We start from the raw sequence: 15,329 nt of genomic DNA, 5'->3' as shown, positions 1-15,329 counted from the left end.
CAAAATAGAACTTTAATCAATATGTTAAGATGAGAGAACTGGTACAACAAATATTGCTCATCTGAGAGTTTTTATTATAGGTGTTTTTACTGACTTTGATATTTTAGAAAAGTTTCTAGGTTTAGTTCCAATGCACAACAATAGGTAAGGGCGTTTTAAAAGCAAAGATGCAATGCACTTACATAAAGTTTTTGAAAGTATAATTTTCTGCTTCTTTTTTGGTATAAAATTAAATTACATGTATTAAAAAAAACTGTGTTTAGTAATATAGCAATACTAAATAGATACTGTTAAGCTACTTTTAATGTGTTCAAAAAAAGTATCTATACAGTAAACTTATTGTGTGAAATAGAAATTTCGTTACTTTACACGTAAAAATTGTTTAAAATTCGAGTTTTTTTTACAAATTCTCAAATTCAAGGTTTTTCCAGAATGTTTAAGCATAAATTTTTAAATTCCAAGCTTTTCCGGAATTCAAGTTTTTTAGCAACAATAATTGTTCACACCTATATGTTTACAATTAATATAAACAATACATATTTCAAATTTTATCAGCTGCAAGACTTAAAGTTTCACATATATCATAATTCAAACCAACACTGTAATTTGAACAAAACATACATCTCCATAAATTTAATTTGCCACTCATAAAGCAAAAAAAAAACATCATAAAACACCTAAAACTAGCATGATATTTTAGTACAAAAATATTTATTTAAACCAAAAACTGAGAAAATGACTAAATTGACTTAAGATTTGAAATCTACAGATACTCATAATTTAAGTGTGTGGCAATGTTTAGTTGTTTATTAGCTTGAATTTGAACTATTTTGATTAACAATATACAAACCTTACAAATTTATCATCTCTAAATTTAGTTTGTATTAAAAAGCTAGTTCAAAAAAACAGTAACTGTGTATATTAGGGCATAAAAATTAACTTAGTTTGTCAAAAAAATATTGATTAAAAAATTAAAATGTATACCTATTAAAAAATATTTTAATTTATATCATGTATTGTTTTAAATGTGTCTTTACACACCAAGATACTTCAGGTATAAACAATAATTTTAGATAACTATGAATTAACTAAACTTAATCTAATTTGAGTATTAAATAAAACGTCGTTTAAAAAGGGAACCGCTCATTTCCAACCCGCGATCATTTCCCACCCGATCAAATCTGAGAACCGCTTACCAACCAAGGGTTAGGGGTAAAAGTGATAGTAAGACATGAATTAATAATAAATAAAAATAAAACAAAAATATTAGAAAATAAAGGAATGATAAAAGAAAGTTAAAAATATTTTTGAGTGGGAATTGTGCGCGGATGGGATTTGATCGGGTGGGAAATGATCGCGGGTTCGGAATTGGCAGTATGCCGATTAAAATATGAGCATCTTTGTACATTTGTGTGCATAGGAGTTAATTTAAAGTGCTTAAAAAAAAATTATAAAAAAATAAAAATGTGTAAAAACTAAAATAAAATAAACCTTTTTTCTTACTAAATGTTTTTTAAATGTTTTTGTGCACACTCAAATATAACTTTTAGTAATAAAACATCTATAGAAGAAACTGAGTTTTTAAAAACATGTAAATAATACCTAAACTTGCTGTTGTAAGAAGAAAGTTATGATGAAACTGAGAAAAAACCTAGTGAATTGCTAATCTGTCTTTTGTTACATTTTTAAGCTGATACTGTAAAGTTTTTTAATTGTTTTAAAATGTTATTCAGGGAGTTAAAACGAAATTATTAAATTAAACAAAAAACCAAAATAAATTTAACTGAAATTTTTTTTTTGATCAGCGGGCCACGTTTACATGCTCGCGGGCCACAAAATTTTCTTCCGCGGGCCGCATTCAATTCAAAAAATAAACATGCTCGCGGGCCGCAGATTTACCCTTCGAGGGCCGCATTTGGCCCGCGGGCCGCAGTTTGCCGACCCCTGGCTTAGAGTATACTATAAATGTTCTAAACTAAAAAAACAGTAATTTAGTATTTCAAATAATATTTAAGCACTATAAAGATCTTTAAAATATCTTCATTTGAAAAAAAAATTAAAAGAAATTCAAACACTTAAACGTTGAGAGTAGTTTAAAACTTTATTTTTAGTAAAAAAAGAATTAAGTAAAAAGTTCCCTTGGAACCAAAACTTTAAACGCCATAAAGTAGTAGTTACTCAGGGCATAATTTTTGAAGGAAAGGAAGTCCTTAAAAAAAGTTTAAATTTTTAAAATGCTTTTTTTTAGTGATTGTTAAAAACAAAAATCAGTTTTTTTTTTTGAGGTTTTGAGGTTAGACAAAATTTAAAAATTATTTCAAAAATGAAAAAGTCTTTACAAACTTATAACTACTATGTATCATTGCAGAAGCATGAATAAGTTAGTTGCATTTTATTACATTATTAAATAAAATCAAGTCAAGTATTATACTTTTGATGAAAATATATAAACTACAAAAATTTGTCTCTTAAAACAAGGAGAAATTTATAAAATTTAGTACTTATACGTTATAGGATGTTTAAAATAAGCATTAAAAATGAAGCATTAATTGTACTTGATTGAATTCTTTGACCACAAGTTTAAAGTTTTACTTTTTGTGAAATAAATAATAAGTTATTAATACAAGTTTTTATGGAATTGATTAATTGTAGTTTTGCCATTAATAATACAGAAATAACTACTTCTAAGAAATAAAACAAACTGTTTCTCTATATAAAGTTAAATGACATATTTGATTAATTGTAAAAGAATAAAGTTTTAAAACTCAGGATAACTCAGGCAAGTTTTTCTTTTTTTTTCTGACACTTTTAATATTTCTCGAAAATCTAGTTTTTTCTACATTTTAAATTATACTTATACAATTTCTTAATCGTACATGATCAATATTTTATCAATAACAAGATTTCTCTTAATTTAAAGGTGTTCTCAAACTTTTTTTTAAGTAAATCAAATATTTAAAAAATGGATTTAGAAAAACTTTAGCTGATTCAGGACGGTTTAAGATAGTTATAGACAGTTTGCTAAATATCAATCTTAGCTTTTTAGTATACTTCTTGATATATTCCTTTAGGTTTTTCGTATTTAGTACATATGTAAAAGTTAAACCAGTTAATACAAAACTATTTTCTAACTGAATGAATAGTTTTTAGAGTTGCGTTGCCCTTTATAGTAAATATTTTTTTAGTAGTATTCGAAAATATATTTGTAAACTTTAGATACGTAAAAGCAAACAAATCAAATACAAAAATTTCAAAACGTAATCTAATGCTATTGATTAAAAGTTCTACTTACTGCAACAATAGTAATAATAAAATTTGAGTATTATTTATTAACTATAAACTATTTGTTTCTGAGGTTAGAGATATTAACACAGTTACATAAAATGTTTAAACGTTTATTAATAATAACATTACTATTTTAACTTTTAAACTGTTTTTAAAAACTAATTAAAAAAAATTGTAGAAGCTTTGAAATAAAAAAATTGTTTTGATGGAGTAACAAAATTAATTTAGTTATATAAATAATGTAATTATAGTAATTTGTTTTTACTTCAACACAAGTTTTCTGAATATATACAACTGCATACTAACTAATAATATATAAATACTAACAACTACGTTTACTTAAAGTGTTATAATTAACTTATACCAAAACTATCTAAAAATACAAAAATTTTTATCATGTAGAAGATCTAAGATATTTTCATTATAAATTAAAATTATAAGCCATTTTAAATACTAAAGGTTAAGAACTTTTAAGGTTAAAATCTTGTACTACTAAAAATAAATATTTACAAAATGTAGTGTCTTTTTCCATTAAATATTTTTGTTTGATTTTTCGAAGTGAGAAATGGGTGTTTTAAAATAAAAAAAAACAAAAGCTTATTAAAAACTATTTAAGCATGTAAATACTTAATATGAGTAAGTAGATTAAAATAAAACTTGTCTGATTAATTTTTACTTTATAAACCCGTTTACATCATCATAATCAAGTGGAGTTGTAGCAAAATGCTAAGAGCCACGTGCATAAGAACCTAAGATCAAACTCGGCCAAGGTTAGATTTTTTTTTTTAACTTAAATTTTTCAACAATTTTAGCAATAGCTTTTGTTAGTACAGTCGTAGTGTTTTTTAATTATAGCCGTTCTAGATGACTAGTATGTTATGATAAAATAGCAACATCATGAATATTTTTTTAAATGAGCCAATCGGATAGTTTCTTGATAAGTTAACTTGAATAGTTACTTAAACAATTTTTAGTATTTAAAAAAATTGTTTTAATTATTCATTACAAATGTTTTTTAATTTTTTCAAGTACTTGAATATGCTTAAAAAATGCATACAGTTTTTTGACTATGTATTTACATTACTGCCGTATGGTTTTAATTAAACAAATATACAATGTAGTATAAAGCTAAAATAAACAAACTTAAGTAATAAAGTGTAGTATACTCAATAAAAAAAAATTTAAACATACGTTTATTTCAAATCTTTTATGTATAAAGAAAATGCTTATGATTCAGTTTTTTGTTGTATAAATTATAAAAACACATAACTTAATAAACTGTTAATATTAATTATTTTGATCATCATCAAAAATCGTATCGTTTAAAATTGAAAACTGAGTTATCTGAACAAATATAAATATTTTTTTAAAACAGTAAGCAACACCTATAAAAAGCCTAAATTATTTAGAACAAAAACAAACAACAAACTAACTACTATTTAATTAAAATTTTTAAGTTAAATATTTAGCATAAACTTGTCTCAATTGTTAAACAAATTTTATTTGTTTGTATTCACGTTAAAAAAAAACATTGCTTATTAGGCAAAGCGCTGTACGATAAACTTAAGTATTCGGATTCGAAAGCCTTTTGAATAGGTTATTTTTTAGTTTATTTTGTACTAGAACTGATTTTTCGGTTTAATTATAGTTTTTAAAACAAGTACTGTTTCAAAGCAGATCAAAGTTATTATAAACGTACTATATCTACCATTTAAAGTTCTGATTAAAATTTGTTAAAAAGTTATCCAAGTTAGTATTGATCGATTAAAAGAAACATTTCAATTTTCGATAAACAATATTTTTTTTATACTTTATTACAAACGTTTTAAACAAGTAAGCGAAATTTAAGTACTTAAGTAATATAGTAGGAAAAACATTTTCTTTCAAATTAGTTAAACGTTTCTCTTATTAAGTACGTTTTTATTGCATAATTTTCTAAAACACATTTGGAATAAGCAAACAACATAGTGAAAACAAGTTTTATTTTTTGAAATTTTGCGATTTAATATGTTTAACAAATTGATAACTAACATTGTATTGTAAAATTTATATCAAGTTTTTTTTCTAATTAAACTATCTAAATCGTAAATGCTTTTAAATCCATAAAAATAAATTTGTAAAAGCAAAGCCTTTCAAAACACACTAAAAAGCAATAAGTTATTTATAAACACAAGTTTAAATCATTATTAAGTAAGTTACTGCTTAAAAACTTAATGTAAAAGTTAGTTTTTTAAAAGTAGATATTGTAAAAGTGACTACGAAATAAAATTTGTAAAGTATATATATGATATATTGACAAATTATTAATTTTTGTTCTGGAGTTCAAGTACTAAAGTTTATTTTTCTAAGCAGAATTCGAAAAAAAAAAAATACGAGCTCAACAAAAAAACCCGTCACTACTGAGTTTGCAGAAAAGTATTTGAAAACAAATATATATATATATATATATATTTTAAAGTTTTTTTTTTGCTTGCCGTTCAATAAACAATATGGTTAACATAATTTTGTTTTAATTTGAGTATTATTTTTAGCTTAACTATCTCAAATGAACCATTTTACTGAGTAATTTATTTACATACATTTTATTATTTTTTTATTAGTTCAAGTTAGTTACTAATTTTGGTTAGTGTTTCGTTTTTAGTTTCTAAAACATAAAAATTTATTTTTTTCATATTATATATTGTTTATTGAACGATAAAAAAGCGCTAAAATGTTTGTTCTAAGGACATGGTGTACAAAGTAACCTTTCGGTTATTGAGTCGTACACCACTGTCAGGCGAACGTTAAATTAGCTTTGCAATGTAAAGCATTTTTTTACATTGCTAACAAAAGTAAAACTTAGGTTTTTCTAAAAATAAAAGAACTGGACTACTTTTTAGTTTTTTGCTTACTTTTTTATGTACCTAAATAATTCTAGACATTTATACCCATCATTTTGTGCAATGTTCGCTATGTACAAAGTGTTTATTAAACACTGGCATGTGATAAAATAACTTCACTATCGGTGAGTCACGTAAACCAGAAAAAAGTCTTCCTGTAATTAATTTTGAAAATTTTATTTTTTCTAGTTACTATAGCAATAAAACAGCTGTAATGAGTGATTTTACAATTATACTATGCCTGACGTAAAACCATTTAAAAATTATTTTTTACAATGCAATATTACTTTTTTAAACAGCAATTAAAGTAAGTCAAATATCAAAACAAAACTATTTAAACTATTGCTTCAATTAGGTCATATTTAGTTATTTAACTAATTAATTTTACAGAAAAATATTATTCAATAATAAACATTTCAAAATGATATGAGTGTTTACACAGACTAAAATTGTAAAAATAATTGGACAACGTTTCAATTTATTCACATAAAAAAACTTAAACTGTTAAATCGTTTAAAATAAATTAAAAAACACTTTGGCTAAAGCAAGCTAAAGTTTTACTTTAAATCATTTGACAATGAAAAATAATCTTAAGTCATAAGTTTTTTTAGAAATTCACAACCAAATCATAACAGATAATAAATTGTATAATTTATTAAACATTTTTTTTTGATAGTTTGTCACAATATAATTACCAGAGCCCAAGGAGCTTGAAGTGTCGCTCCTTGGGCTTAAATGTTAAAACTTTTGGTTTGAAACATCGAGCTATATAGATTTTGCTGTTAGTTTCAGATAGATATAGAAGCTTTGTGTAAAAACTAAAAACAAAGCAATATTTGAAATAAATTAAAGCGGTGCAAACTCGTTCACAATTCGTCTCCGATAGAGCCAGTAAAATGTTAATTTAAAAGCTCTAAAAGTTAGCATATATATATATATATATATATATAGTTTTTGAGGGTAAAAGAAAACAATAAGGGTATGTAGCGTATAGCAAAATATATATTAATATATAAATCAAATGAAAATTAATCTTTCATTTACATTAACTAAAAATGCACAAAGATACAAGATAATTACCCACACTATACTAAAACTACAGTTGAACACAAGTGATCAAAGAAATGTAATAAGTATCTTATAACTTTAGTAAAAAAAAGCATTAAATAGTAGAATCTAACGTGTTTAAAGCACAACATAGTAGCACACAAATTACTGCCAAATGTCCAATATTTCAAAAATTTTGTCTATTTTATAGTGAAAACAAAGAAAACTTCTTTTATTTACGTAACCATTAGAAATAAGCTAACTCTTATGAAGAAACAATGTTGTTTTGGAAACTGGGAAAAAATATTTTGCGAAAGCTTTTTTACTTTCAAAGAAAATCCCATATTTATTCACACGCTTTAAAAATATAAAAGGAAATTATAATTTTAAGAAAAGCTTTGCTGTTTGCTGATAGTTTGATGTTTTTGAAACTTTTTTTCTTATTGTTTAGAAAATATTTACAATATTTTTTGAATCTTTCTTTTACTATTGATTCCAGATAAACTAGTACAAATTATATACCGTTATTTATTTTCAGCTAAGTGTTCTGGTTTACGGTTTATTTTTTGCTATTTAACTTTACATGGTTGTGATTTGTTTCTAGTAATGTATTATTTATCAAGTACTACATTTTTACATTTACTATAGTTTAGAATCTATTTTACGAAATTATTAATTTATCTATTTCATTTTTAATTTATATTAACAGGAGTTTTTAAATTAACCTAATTGTATGGAAAAGTTAAAGCATTTTTGTTTTATTCTAAATAAACTAACAAAGTACCTTTTCTTTAATGATTAAGTAAAAATTAGGAAAAAAAAACCTTTCTTTTAAGTAGTCACTGATTAAAACAGTGATTTTGTACAAGCTAACTTTATTATACTTACTAAAATTCAAGCTGTTTGTTAGTTATTTGTTTAAACAATGTGTTTTTCTTTTGTAAAAAGAAGTAAAATAGAAACACTTCTTATAATGACAACTAAGAAATGTTTACAGCAGACAATAATTTTACTTAAAATATAAATTTAAGTGCAATCAAATGTCAACAAAAATTACATTAAACATGAATAATTTTTTTTTTTTTTTTCATTTAACATGAATTTTAGAACGAACAAGTATCTTAGAAAATGTTAAAGTAATCAATTAAGTATTAAAACAACATAAATTTTAATTCTAGCTTACAACAAAAAATTTTTTGTACGTTTTATTTGAAAAAAAAGTGTAGTTGAATCATACCTTAATGTTATTAAGTAGTAATGGCTAATATCTAAATATAATTATGCTTTTTTTGTACTTAGAGAATATAATTTATACAATAGTATACATACTTTAAGTAATAAAAGAAAGATATTAAGATTTTTTTTATTACATAAAGTTTTAATACCAAAACTAAGTAGTTGTTGTAGCATAACAAAAAAGTGTTGTTAAAATGTGTTGTAAGATAAGGGTAAAAGGATTATGAAGTAGTTTTGTTTTTATATGAAACATACTAGCTTGTAGAAGTTAATCAGTGCTTTTATAAATTTATAATGGTAATTACTAATACTAAAAATTTAAAAATTGATAATATTAAAATAAGTTCTAAAGTATTAAAGTTTTACAAGAGAATAAATATCCTCATAGCTAAAGTTCAATATTTTCAAAAATCAATAGAAAAACGTTTTTTATTTTCTAAATAGTTTTTTTCTTTAAAAGACAGGATTTAAATTCGAAAAATTAATTTAGTTAAAACATACTTAAAACACTTTTTTAGTATACATAAAGGCTTATGTATAAATGAGCTAACCAAATAAACAATTTTTATATAATCGATAAATTTGAAATATATGTTTAAGCAAAAACAGCACGTACATTAATGAAAAATATTTTTATATACAGCACTTTTAGTTTTCGCAAACGAACGCACGCAGAAGTCCTTCATCGTGGTCCCAGATCATTCCGAGCCGTTCGATATAAGAATTGTGGACTCCTCTGACTCTCATTTAGTCGGTGTTCCTGTTACCGTGAGATGGATACCAAACATACTCGAAGGTCAAAGGAAGAGCAGATCCGTCCACCCTAACCCAAGCTCCCTTCACCCTACGTACGCCTATGGCAAAGTCTTCGTTAGTGTTGAATCGATCAGCAAACTGTTTTCTGGCGGCCAGAGTTTCGAGCCCGTAGCTGGCCAAGTTTCCTCGGTACATTTCAGCGCAAAACTCCTGAGATTTCAACCACGACAGCTTTTTGGTGACAAAGTGATAAGTGGGCTTCTTGCAAAAGACATCAGTTAAATTAAAAAAACCGTCTCGACAGTAGACATTTCGTGTGTTAACTGGCATGTAGCCTGGGTCGCAAGTAATCACCGCTTTTTTCCCGTGGACCAGCGGCAACTGTACTGTGCCTCTGTCGAAGTTTTGGTCGACGGAAGTGCAGTCGGCCTGGCAAACGAGAGGCTCTTCTTCAAAAGATGGAGCAATTTCGCAGCCTCGGCAAGTTCTTTCAACGATATCGCTCGTCGTGTAGCCGGCGTCGCACGAGTAATTGATCGAGTCGTTAGATTTCACGTGGGCTCTCTTTAGGGCGTCCGTAGAAGCGTGGTCTACACCGCTTACCAAGCAACCTTGGTCGCAAACGAACGGGTAAAGAGCGAAGGAGGGGATAAGCCTGCCAAACTAGTACTTTCTTGTTATGACGCTCTCAGTAAAGTAACCGAAAACACACTCATACGTCACAGCTTCGTTGTGACGTATTTAGACGAAGCGTTGTGGTTTGCGTATTTTATTTCTTCGACTAAACAACTTGTTATTTGTTTAAACAACTCGTCATACTCGGCAGATTTAGCAAGACAGTCTTCGGTAGTGCAGCTTGTCCGAGGCTCCCCTTTCTGTCCAGGCTTCCCTTTTGGACCGGCCTTTCCAACAGCAAGGGGTATGTTTTCATGGTTAAATCGAGGTGGTTGGAGCGTCGCCATCGCAATTGAGTTCAGTAGTGGTGTGAAGTCGGCAATGGTTTTCTGATTCTGAGTGAAAAGTCGTCGCTTTTGCAGTTGTGACTGCGATAATTAAAAAAAAATGATAAGTTAGTATTCATTATCATTTATATCCTATTAAAAATTATAAATTTTAAAACTTGCTTGATTTTTAAAACTAATGTTTTTGTATAACTGTGTAAAGTATTTTTTTTATAATGTTTTTAGTACAGTATAACTAAAGTAAATTAAAATACTCAAAACTTGTTTCCTGTTTTTTTAATTAAATGATAGTTTGTTTTTTCAAATATTTTACGCAGTTTTTAGCAAAAACAAACAATACTTTACTAAAAACCCATTTAACAAAACCATAACGGTTACTCTAATTTTATTTTTACCTAAATTCTACTTTAAAAAACAGACTACTTCATATTATTGAATAACTACTCTCAAACTTGTAATTTTAATTCTTAAAATTTACCTCTATTAAACTGCTAATTTTTTTCAGTTTAGATAAATTGTTTGTAAGTCTGGTAACCAAGTGAATCAAATACGTAAAAAGCATCTTTTAACATCAAAAAGCTGATATAAAATTCTTATTGTTAAATTTATTAGATTTTTACTAAAAATATCTTACAAGCTTGTTTTTCAACTGATTTTAATAACTAATTAATAAGATTTTAGCAAAAAAAGGAATCTAAAGGTTTCAAAAGAATTTTATTATAAATTTTTACAAAAAAAAAATTATTATCAAAAACTAAAAAGTTTGATATAAAATACATGGAAACGTACAAAACAAAGTGTTATTTATTTATCTGAATTCAATACTGAACTAAAATCAAATTAGCTCTAAATTAAATATACTCTTGATTGTTGAACAGAGCTTTTTTTTACTTCCAAAACAACAATTTATGTATTAAAATAATTTACTTTGCAAGTAACTAGGATAAAATTACTAAAGGTTCTAGTACACTATCAAAATTATAATTTATCAAAACATAATTGAAGATGTATAATTGAGAATATTTCACGTAGATATAACTTTGTTTATTACCTGTTTTTATGAAACTATAAAATTGTTAAAATAATAAACGTAAACAACAAAAAGGATTGAGATAACTTCTTTTCTATTCATTAAAGTTAAGACTTTTATTATTATAGAATAATAATTCATACATATTTTTTTTATACTGCTTTGAGCTATACAGAGTTATGAGCTTCAATTTCTCCAGACTTAATCAAAGGTTAACTCACGTGTTTCTATTATTTTTGTGGAACGTGCTATCAAGCTGATAATGTAAATTTAATTTGACGACAAATACATGATTAAAACGTATCGATAAAATAATAATTGTCTAGAAATTTTACATATGTAAAATAAACTTAAAAATTCTTTTTTTTTTAAAGATTCATATTTAAGATTTCCTTATGTTAAGCACAGTAAGAAAAAATACTTTAATTGTTCCTGAATATAGCAGAATATTTTTAAATTTTGTACTGCTTTAAAAAACTAAACTATATAAGTTTGAAACTTTTTTCTTATAAGACTACTTTATAAGTATAATATTTTAATTTTTGAAACACAAAAAATATTCTTTTTTTTTGTAATACCATTACTAGAATAATTTATGAAGGAAAAAATATTCTGTTTCGTACATAATTCAAGTATTTTAACCATTTGAAGTAATAAAGGCTATATAGCTACCTAGTTAACATTTATTTAAGAGTTAATGCAGGGTCATCCAAACCTTTTTCATAGGGCCCGGTCTAAAAATATAGAAAAAATTTATGACGCTTTCAACAAAACTTCTTTGAAAATTCCATTAATTACACTAAATAATTTTTTAGTTTTTCGTAATGTCTAGTTTAAGATTTCAGCCAACCATTAAACAGCTCTATTGTACAGCTAGATAACTTTAAAAATATGTTTTTATTAATAAAATCCTTTGACTAACACTTGCCATTGAGGCTTTGAGTGTACTTCTAAAAAATACATAAGCATAACTTTTTAAATTAAAATAAAGAAACGTGTTTGAAGTATTCAGAATTTTTTAATTTTATACTTCCTGTGACTGTATTTATTCAGTATTTTATTTTTTGAAACTAATAATGATTATAGAACGCTTTTTGGAGAAACTTAATTTTCTAAGAATTTTCTTGCAACATTAAGTTCGTAATCCTTTATTTTAATTCAATTCAGTAGCTTTTAATCAATCTTTTAAAATTCAGGCGGTTAATAACAAGTTAATTTATTTCTTAAACTGGTTACAAACCAGCTAAAGTTTACAAAACTACCACTTAAGTAAAAATTCAAAAATTTTCCAAACTTAAAAAAGTCTAATTACTATTAAATCAAAATAGTAATGTATACTAATATAGTTTTGTTACAGCCATTTTAAAAGTAACCTAAAAAGAATAACTAGTTTTAACGTAGTTTAACACATTGCAGTGTACATTACAATTCACGAATACCCCTAAAATATTTTTTCTATTTTAACCAGCTTTTTCCTAATTATGTCTTTTATATTTTTACGTAAACAATAAACAAAACTTAATGGTTTATATACCGTAATTAGAGAAGACAGGCGGGCGCCAGTATTGCCTAGCGGTTCGGTTCTTTTACTGCCGGTCCTGCTTCCCTAGTTCGAGTGCCAGTGGTCGTTCTGTGTGAGGACGACTACGCAAGTTTATTGAAAGCGATCAGCTACTAGCAATCTTGTTAGCCCGATGTGTATTAAATTGTAAATTAGTAAATCTTGTAAGGCTTGGTCGTCTAATCAGACGGAGATGGTAATTCCATCGGCACGTGAACTTTATACGCAGTACCGGCAGCCGAAACTGAATTGGCTGGCTATTAAGCACCCATATTTTTGTGTTTTAAATAAGTTTTTCCCAGTTTGTTATAAATATTGTTATAACATTTTTCTTTTTTTGTAACTACTCTTAAAGTTTTACTCTAAATTAAGAAAGTATCAAAGATTATTCGATTGAAAGTATAAAAAGTAAAATATATTTTTGAAGTTCTTAAAATATACGTTAAAATTAGGATAATAGAAAATAGTTTTGATTTTATTATCAGAGTAGTTCTTTAGTGTTTTTGCGATAAAACGTTATTCAATACACCTAAAGAAAGCATTATATATTGGTTGGTTAAAATTTATTGTATTTTTTTTTATGTAATGAGTGTTAATAAGTTTAATGTTGTTATTAATAAGCTCTATCTTACATGCAAGTCTTTTATTACCTTGAATAGTATAGTATAACTCGTTTTATCATTCTAAATAGAAAAGGTAAATAATGGAACTTAATTACTTTAGTAGTCATCAATAAACCAATTTATCTTAATATAAAGCTTGAGAAAATTGCATAAGTTTAAGTCTGTAATAAAACTCATAATACGACCGTATTTAGAAAACTTACCAGTCATAAATGAATTAAGCTTTTAATATATCAAATGTTTATGAAAATTTTTTTGATAAATACCATGATATATTTTATTCAAAGCTTGTAAAATGTAATAATTTGTTCTTCATAAGCTCTTAAACTGTTAATTCAAGAAATTATTAGTTGAAACAAATTTAATTACAGCTGCATTTAAGTTAGGAAAGAAATTTAAACCTTTTTATTATCTTAGCTTTAGATATTTTATGAAGTATATCTCATGTAAACCGAATAATTTTTCCTACTTTTAGTTTTAATTTTTTAAAAAGATGTTATATAAAGTTTATATAAAAAAAAGATTTAAAAGTTTATTTTTTGCTATAATATTTATTCTTAACGTATCGATCATTTTTGTTTCTAATTGTAAAGAAAGTCAATGGAATTAAAGTATTTATAGTATTTTTTTGACTATTTTTTCAGTAAAACGTTTTGTCAAATTCGTTTTGATTTGAACCTTATTTCACAAATACAGTTTTTACAGCTTATAAAAGTTAGTCATAGTTATACAAAAAAGCATGGACAATATTGGCAATAGTGAAGAGGAATCTTTTGTTTCACAAATGGTTTGTTTGCTAAATATTTTTATCCAAAAACTGTTAATATGTATTACAAAATTTCTTTGGGTTTGAATAGTTGTTTTTTCTGTACAGTAAACACTTAAAAATGTTCTAAACTTCATGACCAGTAATACATTCAACATAAGTTTGTTAAATTTTATAAAGTTTATGATACTCTCCAGTGTAAAATATTAAAAACATTTTCAAAAAGTTAGCCTAATATGATTCAATAAACTTTATAATCATTGCAGATTCCTTTAGCGGACAAGATGTTCATTTTTCAAATAGTTTACCAGGATTGGCATCAACTCCTGCAAGCACTGACCGAAATAAGTGACTTGGATGATTTTGAAGAACAGATAAACAATGAGAAGGAGTCCTGGTTTAAGCGGATTGAAGAGAGTCGTAAAATAATCAGTCAAAATTTACAAGTGCTTGATCATGTTTTGAAGAAGGCTGACGAAATTTGCATTTACTTGGGTGCAGTAATCCTGGGAAGTAAAGAAGAAAACACACGTTTAAAAGAAGCTAAAGAAGATCAGAAAACAGCTGAAGAAGGAAGGAAAAGAAAGGAAGAAAAGAAGGCAAGGCTTGTTCAAGAGAGAAAAGACCTTAATGAAATTGAAAAGTATGTACGTGAACAACACGTGTTATTGCAACAGGTAATTTTAATTGTAAGGAAAAAGCTTCATAAGGGTCTTACTGCTGAAAGAATCCAGAAATTTCGCAAATACGAAGCTGACGAGTCATTGGCTGATGATCAGTGTGTAGTCTGCATGGAGGAATTCGAAGTTGGCAAGAATTTGATGCAGCTAGATTGCAAACACAAGTTTTGCCAGCAGTGCGTAGAAGGTTGGCTTGCTAACCACAACACATGTCCCGTATGCAGAAAAGTATTTGAAAACGCCTGATTGTTAATATTATGACGTCAAAATTTATTTATGCTCAAATATTATTTTTTATTTGGTTATCATATTATGTTTCAAGGTAACTACATTTTTTCCTTTATCATTTTACTATCAAAAAAAGTCTCGTGTGTTTAGATTCGACAAGTTAATGAGTTAATTGTAGCTCAGTTATCAAAAAGTTTTGTTATACTAAGTCAATTGACAAATTATCTGAGTTTTGATTTTTTATTTATAATTAGTATATGTTGTTTTATTCCTGTT

Source organism: Thalia democratica, chromosome 6, assembly GCF_965202585.1.
Source record: "Thalia democratica chromosome 6, ktThaDemo2.hap1.1, whole genome shotgun sequence".
Classification (NCBI taxonomy): domain Eukaryota; kingdom Metazoa; phylum Chordata; class Thaliacea; order Salpida; family Salpidae; genus Thalia; species Thalia democratica.
Note: the sequence above shows the minus strand (reverse complement) of the source record.